The sequence below is a fragment of the Odocoileus virginianus genome, chromosome 17 (genome assembly GCF_023699985.2).
Source record: "Odocoileus virginianus isolate 20LAN1187 ecotype Illinois chromosome 17, Ovbor_1.2, whole genome shotgun sequence".
Taxonomy (NCBI): Eukaryota; Metazoa; Chordata; class Mammalia; order Artiodactyla; family Cervidae; genus Odocoileus; species Odocoileus virginianus.
Genome location: NC_069690.1, coordinates 53800910 through 53815590, shown reverse-complemented (window position 1 = coordinate 53815590; position 14681 = coordinate 53800910). Strand labels below are relative to the sequence as shown.

At 47.5% G+C, this 14681-nt stretch overlaps 1 protein-coding gene across 1 annotated transcript in view; it reads right to left on the bottom strand.

Annotated features, from left to right (window-relative positions):
- The window catches only part of CD300LD (CD300 molecule like family member d), a 121609-nt gene that overhangs the window by 55723 nt on the left and 51205 nt on the right, over positions 1-14681 (bottom strand). The gene's annotated exons all lie outside the window — the stretch shown is intronic.

Genomic DNA, 14681 nt, shown 5'->3' with positions numbered 1-14681 from the left:
AATCCAATAAGAAAGTGCACCCAGTATGGTAGATGAGTCAATACAGAGACTTCCTCCTAGACCCAAATAAGAATACTGTATAAAACACAACCCTGAAAGTTGCAATATATATAACTGAGGTCAAAATCATGCAAAGAACATCCCCAAGTGCCAGAAATTTAAAGGGAATTGAAAGCCAAGACCAGGAGTGGGACCTGATACTGAACAGCTAATGGAAACTATTAGAAATGGATAGTTCTCTTTCAGGAGGAGAGAGGCTGGCATTTAAACAGCCACTCAGGACCTGGTGGCCCAGTAGCTAAGACTCCACATTCCCAGTGCAAGGGGTCTGGGTTCAACCACATGCCACAACTAAGACACACACAGCCAAATAAATCAATAAATATCCAAATAAATAAATAAACAGCTACTAAGGGCCAGGAGCTGATGTCTCAGGCCTGTATCAGGCAGGAGCTGGAGCTCCCTGCCAAAAGCTGGGATCTGTAAAGAGACCCCACAGCCTCAAATCAGAGTGAAGGAAAGCCTCGTGGAATCATGACACCATCCTGACCGCTTACAGCCACGTATTAAAGAATCTCCCATAGAAACGGGCACCTAAGCTGCACCACATACAAATGTGAGCTCCAAGGTCAGTTTCTCATGACATGACAAGTAAAGATGTAGTATAGAGGAACTCCCCGGTGGTCTGGTGGTTAGGACTCCATGGTTTTACTGCTGAGAGCCCAAGCTCAATTCCAGGTCAGGGAATTAAGATCCCACAAGCCACACAGTGCAACACCCACCTCCCACCCCCCGCCAAAAAAAAAAGAAAAAGAAATATAAAAGCACGCCGGCAATCAATGAGGCTTGTAGGGTTATAAGGGATGAACACAAATCCACAGCCACACCTCCAGCCCTCCCCTTTTTTGGCACAGACCATGAGCTAAGGACAGTTTGACATTTTTAAAGAGCTGGAGGGAATATCGAAAGCAAAAATATTTCATGACATGTGAAAATTTCATGGAAGTAAAGTTTTAGCCTGAGTAAATAACTTGTGTTGGAACACAGTTACCTTGGTTCATTTACACGTTGTCTATGTGGCTTTCCGGCTCCAACAGCAGAATGGAGTGGTTGTGGCAGAGACCATATGTCCACAAAGACTAAGATGTGTACTGTCTGGTCCCGACAAAAAGAGCTTGCCGTCCTTTGCTCTTAGGATGGAACCCTCCCCACGTGTGCCTAGCAATCGTTCTTACCCGTAATTATTGTAGAAGTGGAACTCTGAAAGCAGAACACCCTTGGGATAGTCACTGGGCGGGTAACAGGAGCTACTTTAGATGGTACGATTGTTTTTCAGGGTCCAAACAACCTAGAAAGTGACCTCAGGCCAGAGAGAGGGTTCAGGCCAAGTCCAGCCCAGCTCAGCCCAGGCCACTTAGAGACCTGCGTGCTTCTTCCTGGCCCACACCATCTTCCTTCGATGGCCCAAGATGTGGGCACTCTTCTGGGTTCTGTTCACTTGGTACAACCCCACATGACTCCAGAGGAAGCAGGCGGTCTTCACCTGTGGAGCCACTGGCCCCCTAAGCGACTCTAGTCACACCTGGCATTCCTGCCTGGTATCTCCGGCCCCTCGCCCCAAGGGCCCAGCTGAGCCCCGTGACCTTGGGACGGCTCCATCCTGACCCCACTGGCATCTCCAACTCAACACAGCCAAAGTCTAGCCCTTCTCTCTCACTCGCCCACCATCACCACCACCACAACCACCAACATCCTGCTTTTCTTCCTCCACTCTCTGGGGTCCCCTCTCCCGACCTTTCACTTCCTGCTTTTATGCTGCTGTCTCAAACTGCCCTGAGCCCAGGAGACACCCTCTTTGATAGAAAAGGGAAATTAGCCAATGGAAAAAACCACTCTTACTACCTTGAAGTTTACTTCTGATATAGATAGACTAATTGCAGGTAATCAAAAGAGAGAAAATATAATGAGATATAAAATATGCTTAGGGCTTCCCTGGTAGCTCAGAGGGTAGAAGAATCCACCTGCAATGCGGGAGACACAGGTTCCATCCCTGGGTCTGGAAGATCCCCGGAAGGAGGGCATGGCAACCCACTCCAGTATTCTTGCCTGGAGAATCTCATGGACAAAGGAGACCGGCAGGCTACAATCCATAGCGTTGCAAAGAGTCAGACATGACTGAAGCGACTGAGCATAATATATTTAATTTAAAATATATTTAATATTAAAAGTATTCTCCTTAATATATTTCATGCAAAAAATGCTGTTTTTTAACAGCATTTAATGTTAATTTAATTTAATGTTTAAAAAAGCTCCTAAATAGGCCAATTTATGGAGATTTAGAGTGTATTTCTGCCAAGAGCGAGTGGGGAAAGGACTCTATTTCCCTGGGACAGAGCTGGAGGAGCTGGTCCCCTCCAAGCCCCTCTGTCTGCAGGAAAGAGACTACTGTGTCCTGCAAGAATTACCCAGACAAGCCGGCGCCTGTGGGCGAGGAGAGGAACAGAGGGTCAGGTGGGCAGGGGACAGGGAGCCTGGACCTCCCAGGAGGAGGAGAAGGGGTGGGCCAGTCAAGGATGGGGTGGGCCCTGGTAACTCAGGGTGAGTGACCCTGGGCAGAGGGGACATCCACCTGTGCAGTGGGAACTCCTAATAACGTGCTTTCACAGCCTTGAGAAATTTCACAGAAACAGCACTTGGAAAAACAGCATATGTTAAGAAACTGTGTTATGATTATTCTTCATGTTTTTCTTAGAATAATGGCCTAGTTACAAACCCCAAGGCCAGACCCAGAAAAGAGTGTGACTGGCATCATGAAAGCATGGACCTTGGAACACCGAGTCAGCGTCAGGTATGAACACTGCCCACGCACTTGCTGACTGTTCCCGAGACAATCAGAAACAGCCTGGGGCAAAAAAACAAGGCGATCTGAACTGTGTCAATGCAGTGTATTGGGAAAGATAGATCAAAGAAAGTTTGGTAGTCCGCAATCAGGAATAAAAGCTGGACTCAGAGTGGACGCTACACCTCCAGTCCAATAGAGGCTGAAGGTCCCCTGACCCACTGCACCAGATTTCGTGTTCTGTTTGCATTCTCGGTGCTCCCGGACCTTTAAGGCAACACACCTGCTGGGCCCTAGAACAGGAAACAACACCACGTGTGGAGAAGGGCCAGGTCCCGAGCTGGGTGTCCAGAGCTACAGAGCAGCCTGTCCAGAGCAGGAACCAAGCCAGACTCGTCAGGGCTTTGCTTCCTCAAAACCAGCAGCTCTGCCCCCGCCCTGTGAAGGGCAGCCCCGCCCCAGCGCTCCGCACCCAGAGAAAGATCACTCATAGCAACCAAAATACAATTTAAAACTAAATGAGAAATAAAGAGCTATGGCAGTGGGTTTCAGAGGAGGGATTTCTGCCCCCAGGGGACGTTTGGCAAAGCCTGGAGACAGTGTTGCTTGTCACAGTCGGGGTGGGGGATGTGTTACCGTCTAGTGGGCAGGGGTCAAGGATGCTGTGTTTACAGCAGCGCACGGGACGGCCCCACCACCGAGAGGTACCCAGCCCAGCGTGTCAGCAGGGCCGGGCTGAGAGACCCTCCGCTCAGGGAGAAGTGTCTCAGGCCGAGGGAAGAGCATACGCAAAGGGCCTGAGATGAGAAACCACTGGATGATCTCAAAGAACAGGAAGGAAACCAGGGGAGCCCGGCACACTGTGGGGAAGAGAGATGCGAGGGTCTGAGAGGGGCCTTGTCAAGCGCGGTAAAGAGCTGGACTGTTCAGTGACAGCCGTGGGAACCACCGCAGGGTTTTGGGCAGTGTGGGTTCTGGTTTATGTATTAAAACAACCACTCCGCTGTGCGGACGTGGGGAAAGGAGAAGCAGAGACGAGTCCGGTTCTGCTGTCACCGGGCAGGGCCGTGACGGCGGCCCGACGCAGTGATGAACCCAAGTCTCCACTCCTGGGCGGTTCCGGGAAGCAGAAGCATCAGGACTTGTGACGAACTAGGTGCAAAATGAGGGGGCGGGGGTAGGAGGAATCCAGAGTGACTCCCAGGTTTCCTCTGGCAAAACCCGGTCAGTGTCAGTGTTACCAGTTTGCTAGAGCTGCCATAACAAAGGTCTTTATCTTTTCCTAATTCTGGAGGCTGGAAGTCCAAGAGCAAGGTTCGGCAGGGCTGGTTTCTCCCAAGGCCTCAGTTTGCAGATGGCCACCTTCTCGCTGTATGGACATGGTCTTCCCTCTATGTGTGTCTGTGTCCAAATTTCTTCTTATAAAGACGCCAGTCATGTTGGGTTAGGACCCACAACAATGCCCCCATTTAAACTTACTTCTTTAAAGACCTGATCACCAAATACAGTCACACTCTGAGTTACTGGGAGTTAGGACTTATTTCTTTTTATTTACTCTTTTTGGCTGCACGGGGTCTTTGCTGCTGCCCAAGGGCTTTCTCTAGTGGCAGCGAGCAGAGGCTCCTCGTCGCTGTAGTGGGCGAGCTTCTCTTTGCCGTGGCTTCTCTTGCTGTGGAGCACAAGTAGCTGTGGCTCGCAGGCTTAGTTGCTCCAGGCACGTAGGATCTTTCTGGACCAGGGATCAAACCCGTGTCCACTGCATTGGCAGGCAGATTCTTAACCACTGGACCACCAAGGAAGCCAGGAGTTAGGACTTTAATATAAGTTTTTAGGGGACACAACTCAACCTGTAAAACTGGTGACACTTCCTAAGATGGGAGAAGGGCTTTGACGGTGAGGATGGATCTAGACGCCCACAAGGGTGTAGTAAGCTCCCAACGTCCATTAGACATCAGGTGGAGGTGTTAAGGGGGGAACTGAATATGCAGTGAGGGATCCAGGTGAGAGACACACATTTGGAGAACGAAGTGGTTACTGGTATTTGAAACCATGAGACTTCGTGAGTTACCCAAAGGATGAGTGGAGAGGTCCAAGAGCTGAGCTGCCAGGCTCTGATATATCTTCTAAATTAAGAAGGGGAGAAAGTGATAAAGTAAAGTAAGGAGGAGTAAAGGGAAGCAGGAGGTAAGTGAGGAGAGTCTGAAAGCTAAGAAAGGAGCCAGCGTCCACCAGGGAAAAGTGATCAACTTAGTCACATGTTGCTGAGAAGCCAAGGAAGATGCAAACAGAGATGGTGCCTTCGGACGGGTCAAGAGCATCTCCATAGACTGCTGGGAAGACAAATGAAAAGCACTGCAGAGTGAATAAGCAATGAGGAGACCAACAGCTGGAGAGGCTGGGGGCTAAGGGCATGTCCTTCTCAAAAGGAGGAATCTTTCCCGGTGCTGCTCGGCTGTAAATTACCAAAATGTGACACTGAGCCTTCAATTGATTAAAAAACCACACTGTCTGTGAAGGGCAGTAAAATAAGGTATGCCAGTAGATGATAGATGGGTAGGTAGACAGCGCGATGAAGGCCAAGCAGAGGACCTAAGGAAGAACAGGCAAATGACTAATAAGCTGTTCTTTTTCTTAACCTCATTGGAGTTATATAAACATCACTTCAAGGGCTTCCCTGGTGGCCCAGGGGTCAGGACTCTGAGTTTCCACTGCAGGGGCACAGGTTCAATGCCTGTTTGGAGAACTAAGATCCCTCGTGCCACAAGGCACAGCCAAAAAAATAAATAAACATTGCTCTAAAATTATTCTGCAAACTACACATATATGTTTTATACAGCCTTCTCTAAGCATGATATACCTTACATTTAAATGTACACATATGACTACATATATACGTGTATGTATATATAAATTAAATATACATATACATATATGTGTATATATGCATATTAATTATATACATATGTTTTGGTTAAATATACATATTTAATTATACATTAAATATGTGTGTTTAAATATACGTGTTAAATGTAATTAATAAATTAATTATACATATATAATTAAATATACATATATACATAATGGAAGAATTTCCATGGATTTTGAGAGAAAAATTAATGCCCAAGAATGCTACACTTCATAGAGGAAAAAAAAAAACAAACATGTTTTTAAAATACAAGGACTCAAATAAATAAATAAATAAAATAAAATACAAGGACTCTGCATGTACACTATCCACCTGTAGTCTTTAAAAGAAAGAAACATAAAAAAGAATTCAAAGCACTCCACCCAACCAAGAAATGACCCCAAATAATATTAGTTTGAGAAAGAAGTAATATAAAGGAAATAACAGTGGAAAACAAGTCAGTCAGGCTTTAGAATTTATGTCTAAATCATCATTATTAATATGGTTATATTTATTGAAAATGCTAAAGTTAATTCTTGGAAGAAGACACACCATTTTTTTTTAATTAATAAACATTAATCAGCCAGGTCTCAGAGCTCTCTCTGAGACAGGTGAGACACCTGTCTCACCACAGACACCTCTCACTTCCTTCGAAGATTCCGGGGAAAAGAAGGGTGCCTGGGTCAGTGGGTTCTGCTCAACCATGGGCGGGGTGGGAGCCTCTGTTCCTGGGCAGGACTCTGTATGTGGAAAGTCAAATGTTTTGGTGGAAAGCTGAGTGGGAAGTTGGCCGTAGGGCGATGACAGCCAAAGTTTCGGGAAAAGACCAAGAGCATCTCAGGGGAACAGTAAGTGGAGCTGCAGCCGTCGGAGGAGGCCAAACAGGGCTCTGGTCACGGCAGCTGCTGTCCCGCCTTGAGCACGGTGCTGGGGGCTTTGCCCAAATCGTTTCTAAGACGTGCGTGTGTGTCTGCTCAGTCGTGTCCGACTCTGAGACTTCAAGGACTGTGCCTGCCAGGCTCCTCTGTCCGAGAAATTCTCCAGGCAAGACTACCAGAGTTGGTTGCCTTTTCCTGCTCCAGGGGATCTTCCCAACCCAGGGATCAGATCCAGGTCTCCCACATCGCAGGTGGATTCTTTACCTCCTGGGCCACCAGGGAAGTCCAATTATTTCTAAAGCTCACAACAAAGCCGTCAGATGGTTGCCATCATCCCCAGGTTACAGATAAGAAGACGGAGGCCCAGAAAGGCCCTGAAACCAGGCATCATCTCATCAGGCTCACAAGTCCCAGTTCCGTTTGGTGTCCTTTGGGATGGTTGGGGAAAGCCAGTGGAGGGAGCAGGAAACGTGCTTATAAAGGAGACTGAGGGCCCGGTGGCCAGGAAGTAGGCAGGTTCCTTTCCCAAGGAATCACAGCCTCATCCCCCGCCCCGCTGGCCCCCTGCCCCCGAGCCAGGGTTCGCAGGCTGCACGGGACGCAGGAGACGGGAGAGCTGCCGTCTGGGCCTCTCCCCACTGCCCGACCCGCACCCGCCGGAACCGCCCAGAACACGTGCATTTGGGGGAAGCCGCCACATGGAAGAGACTAGGAATCCCGGAGAGAAGCTTCTCTTCTCTTCACCAAAATCACGTATATCCTCACCTGCCGCTCCACCTCTCCTGAGCAGGTCCTCAGAGCCCTCTGAAAAGCTATGTCCCAGGAGCTAGTCTTCTGCTGTTGAGTCGCTAAGTCATGTCCACCTCTTCATGACCCCATGGACCACAGCACACCAGGCTTCCCTGTCCTTCACTGCCTCCTGGAGTTTACTCAAACTCTCATGTCGATCGTGTCGATGATGCCATCCAACCATCTCAGCCTCTGTCACCCCTTCTCCTCCTGCCCTCAACCTTTCCCAGCATCAGGGGAAAAAGATTAAAATTAGTATTTCTGTTCATCAAAAGACACAGTGTAGAAAACGAAACAGCAGGTCAGAGACTGAGGAAAAATGTATGTACTGCATCGTGGACATCTGAACACTGGACACCTAGAATATATAAAGAACTCTTATAAATGAACAATAAAAAAGGGAAGCAACTCAAGTTTTTAAATAAGCCTAGGATTTATTTGAACAGAAACTTCACTGAGGAAGATACATGAAGAGTTAATGCACACATGAAAAGGTATTCAGCCGCATCAGTTTTCAGAGAAACACAACTTAAAACCACAGTGAGAACTGGGTGGATGGTTGGGCAAAAGTGAATATACTTAATGCCACTGAACCATGCACTTTGAAATAGTTTAACTGGTCAGTTTTATGTCATTAATATGTATATCTTGCCACAACTTTTAAAAAACAGAACAGGAAATGGGACTTCCCAGGAGGTCTGGTGGTTAAGACTTTGCCTTTCAAAGCAGGGAGTGCAGGTTCATTCCCAAGGAGCTAAGATCCTATGTGCCTGGTGGCCAAAAAACCAACACGTTAAAAAAGAGAACAAATTCAATAAAGATGATAAAATGGTCCACATCAAAAAAAAAAAACTTTTAAAGAAGCACATTAAAAAAGTCATAAACCTGAGCTTGTGACCTTTAGGTCCCCACGTGTGTCCTGTTCATCTTTTATTGTAGTTTTGTTTTTTATGTTCTCTTCTAACTCCACACCTATCCCTTGCACCCACCCAAACATCGTCTCTTGAGTATTTCTATTGCATAACATTTGAGTTGAGCAACATCGCCTTCAGCTGCTTTCTCATCTGAACATCCAAGTTCTGAGATTCATCCGGGAAGCTGCTGGTCATTTTTCCTGATGGATGGAGACTCTCCCACCCCTCCCAGGTGCCATATTGTATTGGCTCTTTATCTATACACATTTCTGACCAGGTGCCTTCACAGTCCATCCTGGGGTCACCCTCATGCTCATCTCCTGTGTGTCTGTGGCCAAAGTCACCCCAGGGTGACTCAACACATGTCCATTGAGCCAGTGATGCCATCCAACTATCTCATCCTCTGTCACCCCCTTCTCCTTCTGCCCTCAATCTTCCCCACCATTAGAGTCTTTTCCAAGGAGTCGGCTCTTCACATCAGGTGGTCAAAGTTTTAGAGCTTCAGCTTCAGTGAATATTCAGGGTTGATGTCTTTTAAGATTGACTGGTTGGATCTCCTTGCTGTCTAAAGGACTCCCAAGAATCTTCTCCAGCACCACAGTTTGAAAGAAGCATAACACACAATTAAAAAAAAAAAAAAAAAAAACAGTAATCTGGATCAGCTCAGCATAGGTGACCTCTGACATCAACCATTCTGGGTGACTGATTCTTGTTTTCATCAAGCAATGTTCAGACTGGTCATTTGGTCTCCGGAACAAACCTCAAACACAACCCCGCCATTCTAAACTCTATCTGGGCCCATCCCGCAGAGAGTAAGGACTACACTCTCTTACTTCTGCTTTCATGTCTGTCTCATCACTGTGGCTTTCATTCACAATCGCAGCTGTTGTTTATTCTGCTGCTTTTTTTCTAAGGAAGAAACTGAAAAGAGAACCTGTAGGTGTCTGGCAGAGAAGCACTAGAGAAAACAGCAGTGTGACCACCTCCTCCTGCGCTCGCAGCCTGGAAACCCCAGCAGTGCTGCGGCCATGGAGAGAAAATCCATGTGCCAAGGAACTCGAGTGCTGGCGGGAGTGTCTCCTCGGAGTGTCAGCAGAGAGTCTTGGACACAAATGCTCCTGAAGGCTTTATTCGTAACTGTCAAATCTTGAGGCAACCGAGCTGTCCTTCCAAACATGTCCTTCCGAGATGTTTGGTGACTGGCCAAACAAACTATGCTACATCTCACAAAGGAAGGTTATTCAGTGCTAAAAAGAAATGAGCTGGGGCTTCCCTAGTGGTCCAGTGGTTAAGACTTGGAGCTTCCAGTGCTGGGGGCCAGGGTTTGACCCTTAGACAGGAACTAGATCCTACGGGCCGCAACGAAAGTTCCTGCATGCTGTAACTAAGACCCGGGACAGCCAAATACATAAATAAATATATATGTATATATATATATATATTTTAAAAGGAGACACAGACATAGAGAACAAAGTTGTGGACACAGTGAAGGAAGAAGAAGGTGGAATGGATAGAGAGTCGCGTTGAGACATACACATCACCGTATGTAAAACAGAGAGCTGATGGGCATTTGCTCTGTGACTCACGAGCTCAAACCCGGTGCTCTGTGACAACCTAGAGGGCTGGGGTGGGGCGGCAGGTGGGAGGGAAATTCAAGAAGGAGGGGACACATGTATGCCTCTGACGGACCCATGTTGAATAATGCAGAAACCAACGCAATACTGTAAAACAATTATCCTCCAATTAGAAATAAATAAACTTTATTTTTTTTAGAAAAGAAAAATTACAGATCGATATAATACATAAGACAAAATTACAAATGAAAACCAGCAAGTGTTTGGCAGACAAGTACTAAAGATAAGGATTTTATTGAATTAAAAATTCAATGAAATACTCACAAGAAAGAAAAGAAACAAGCTACAGTGTCACAGTGGCAAAACACCTCCCTCCTTTTTCAGTCAGTTCAGTCACTCAGTCGTGTCTGACTCTTTGCGACCCCATGGACTGCAGCACACCAGGCCTCCCTGTCCATCACCAACTCCCAGAGCTTACTCAAACTCATGTCCATTGAGTCGGGGATGCCATCCAACCATCTCATCCTCTGTCGTCCCCTTCTCCTCCTGCCTTCAATCTTTCCCAGCATCAGGGTCTTTTCCAGTGAGTCAGTTCTTCACATCAGGTGGCCAAAGCAATATATTGGAGTTTCAGCTTCAGCATCAGTCCTTCCAATGAACACCCAGGACTGATCTCCTTTAGGATGGACTGGTCGGATCTCCTTGTAGTCCAAGGGACTCTCATGAGTCTTCTTCAACACCACAGTTCAAACGCATTCAATTCTTCAGCGCTCAACTTTTTTTATAGTCCAACTCTCACTTCCATACATGACTACTGGAAAACCCATAGCTTTGAGTAGACAGACCTTTGTTGGCAAAGTAATGTCTCTGCTTTTTAATATGCTGTCTAGGTTGGTCATAACTTTTCTTCCAAGGAGCAAGCATCACAATGGCAAAACACATCCCTCCTTTTTAACCCCCCTTTTAAGAACTAAAAGTCAGCGTCCACAAGCAAAGCTGCCTCTTGTGGGAGTTATGGGATCCAGCACCATACACCAAGGGACCCGGGAGGGGTCTCACTCATCTGTGCGCTGAGTAACAGACAGCCAGATCTTGCAAGGGGCTGCGGAACCAGCAGAAGCCAGGGGCTGCGGAACCAGCAGAAGCCAAGGGGCTGGTCCCAGCCCTTCTCAGCCACAGCTGGGGAAACCTGGTGAAGGCTGACCTGGGCAGACACCCACGTACAAGAGTCTCTGAAAAAGTCCAGGCTTCCCAGGGCAGATGCCAGCACTGCACTGGACCAAAATACACTGGAGAAGGAAAAGGCAACCCACTCCAGTACTCTTGCCTGGAGAATCCCAGGGACAGAGGCGCCTGGGGGGGGCTACAGTCCATGGGGTCGCACAGAGTCAGACACGCTGAGCCCCTGAGCGAGGAGGGAAGACAGCGGTGCAGGATGATGCTGGAGGAGCCTGTTTCTCTCCTGCGGAAGCCGAAGTACTGAGGCGAGACCACCGTGTGACTCAGGGCGGGGAGGCGCTGTGAAAGAGGCAGGTCGGACAGTCAGCGGCACCTAAGGGACGTGCTCCCTGCAGGCTGCGCTCAGGAGCCCGGCAGGGAGCGTGCCCAACAGCCACTGGGAAAACGTCACGGAGGGCCGATCGTCCCCCCGGGCCCCCAGGCACGCCCAGCTCACTGAGGGCTAAACCCATTCCGTCTCTGCTCCTCAGAGAGCACCCCGAGCCCCGGGGGACGGGGAGGGAGGGCGCTCGGGAAACAGGCTGGGCTCGGAGGGGGACGAAAGACAAACTTGGGCGGTAGCGCCACCTGCTGGAAAGTCAGAGTTTTCCAGCGGCCAGCCTGGTGAGTTCCAGTCCAGAGAAGACGCACCAGCCTAAGGATACTGCCAAAAGGTACTTCTCTGGTGGTTCAGTGGTTAGGAATCCGCCCTTCAATGCAGGGGGCCTGGGTTCAAGCCCTGGTTGGGAAGATCCCGTGGAGAAGGAAATGGCAACTCACTCCAGGATTCTCGCCTGGAAAACCCCCTGGACAGTCCATGGGGTCGCACAGTCGGACACAACTGAGAAGACACACGTGCTCACGCACTAGAGCCTTGAGAGTTTTAAGGGGAGAAAAAACAAACAAACTAGAAGGAAACTGGAGTGAAGAGAGACAGTATGTGGGGGGCGGGGGAACCAGTAGGCAGTTGAAAGTGCAGTCTAGTTCCATTTCTGCCATTCCCCCCAGGCCTGAGGGTTCCCACCTGCAGAAGGAGGACCCCAGAGCGCCCTCCTGAGGTCCTTGCCCCCCTCGGGGCGGTGTCTAGATCTTGCAGGGCAGGACAGAGGGAGCCAGCCTCCAGGGAGCTTCCTGCTCCAATTAAGGTAGCTTACAAATGAAATTTTATTTAAATAAGAGGTTCTGTAACCTACAAAAATATTTTGTAGGTTGCATTAAATACTTCACGCAAAGTACATAAACCTAGAAAAAATGATAAAGAAGAATAATAAAATGTGTGTGTGTGTTCCCCATCCAGCTTAAGAAAATTTCTTTAGTTTTTTTTTTCAATTTTTAATTTTTGTTCCCTGATTTAAATGTAATATACTCACTATAGAAATTTCACAAGATGCAGAATACTGAGAAAGTAAAAATCGCCATTATCTCATTACCTTACTGCTAATGGTCTGGTAACAATGTTTAGTCACTCAGTGGTGTCCAACTCTTTGTGACCCCGTGGACTATAGTCTGCCTGGCTCCTCTGTCCGTGGGACTTCCCAGGCAAGAATGCTGGAGTGAGTTGCCATTTCCTTCTCCAGGGGATCTTCCTGACCCAGGGATGGAGCCTGTGTCTCTTGCACCGACAGGTGGGCTCGTTACACTGAGCCACCAGGAAAGTCCTTTCTGGTAACAGTACTTCCCTGTTTAGTCTGAATGTACTATTTTCCTGAAATTGAGATATTTTTATATAAATTGTCCCTTTTATACACCATGACCACTTTCCTTTGAAAACTAATTTTGTATCCTTCCATCTCCAAAATTCCAAGAAAATGACCCCCAAATACCCTTACTTTTGAACAGAGAGTTGGTTTTCCAAAAAGAAGCAGAAGCAGGAACTAGTGGATAGGGAAAATCTTTCTTGTTGGGCTTCCACCTGAAACAGAAACTAAATTGAGAGGTTGATAAAGTGCCTCCTGTCACCCGACACAGGGCAGTACCTGGTGAGTAAATGTTGATTGATGATTGCTTCACATGCGCCTGAAAGCATCTCGAGATAAGAGGGAAAACAGAAGCTTTCGTTTTAAGTGCTTTCATGATAAGCAAAGATGCCCAAAACACCTTCTCTTCAGCCCAAGTCAATTTCTGAGCCCAGGGTGGAGTCTCAACACAGACCAAGAGTGCTTATTGTCTGTTCTTTGTCATTGCATGTTTGTTTAAACACTATTTGTCCAGAGAGTAAGACACAGCATCGGGTGCTTTGAAGGAGGCAATGAAGAAGCCAACACGAGCTTATGGAATGGATATCCTTTGATGCTAAACCCTTTGCACGCAGCTTCCCATTAAGCAATCAGCCATCACATCAAATGCTTATGCTGTGCAATATAATAAATTATTTCTAATAATAATAGATACTGTTACAAATTGCACAGATCTGACCCAAAGCTCATATTCTCACCTATTCTTTCTACTACATTTCCACTATTGGATGCAATATAAAGATGTAAATTATCCAGAAGGAGATAACAGGTGACAGAAGCCAGCCCCCCTCAGCCAGCCCCTTTCTTAGGACTTTCCACAAAGAAAATCTCTGCTTCTGTGTTTACCACCATCTGCCTCCATTCCCACCGAGACTCTTCCCCAGCTCTCCGAAGGAAGCAAAGTCCTGTTTGGGTCATGTTTTCAGGCACAGTCATTGCTTGGATCAAGCATCAGTTCCAGACAGCTGCAACATTCAGTTGCCTGCCCCTTGCCCCCAGGACTCCTCCCTGAAATCTGGATCGCCCCTTCTCCAGAGCTATGGGAAAACTGCAGGGCTGGCAATGAGGTCATGTAATGACTTGATATAGAACAGAAATAGACAGTGCCAGACTCCGGGAAATTATTCCAGACTGACTTTATTTAGCGTGTCTCACAGCCAATGATCACCTGGCAGATTACGATGCCACTGCTGATAAGACAGGACAAGGTAGCTCTGACACCTGCATTGACCTCCCGGAGATGAGATGAGCCTGAGACCAAAGTCCCATCCTCAGAGCTCGTCTTGGATGTAGGTGGCCTCGAGTCTAGCCACAGGCAGTGCTGTGACCTCACTTCTAATGTGGCTGGGAGGTGTCAGGCCGCTGACACACACCTGACTGTCACAAGTCCTTCCCTGTGTCACGAGCTCCCTGTGGAGGGAAGTATTTTTGTCCCTGTCCCTGCCTGGCAATTTAGAGCAGGTAGATGAAGTAAGACCTCCCATCTGTTCCCACTTCTGAAATATCAGGTGAAAAGGCATAGTCTCTCTGAATCAAAAACTTTCCACATTGAACCATTAATTGGAGACTTACCCTTTACTCTCCTTTTCCCTTCCCTCTCTTTCTTTCTTCTCCCTAAATTCCTCTCTACCCAACCTCATCCAGTAGTTCCTAAACTCGTCCTCATGTTAGAGTCATCTTTTTTTGATTGTTTATTTAGTCTCTAAGTTGTGTCCAGCACTTTTCAACCCCGTGACCTGCAGCCTGTCAGGCTTTTCCATCCATGGGATTTCCCAGGCAAGAATACTGGAGTGGGTTGCCATTTCCTTCTCCATAGAGTCATCATAGA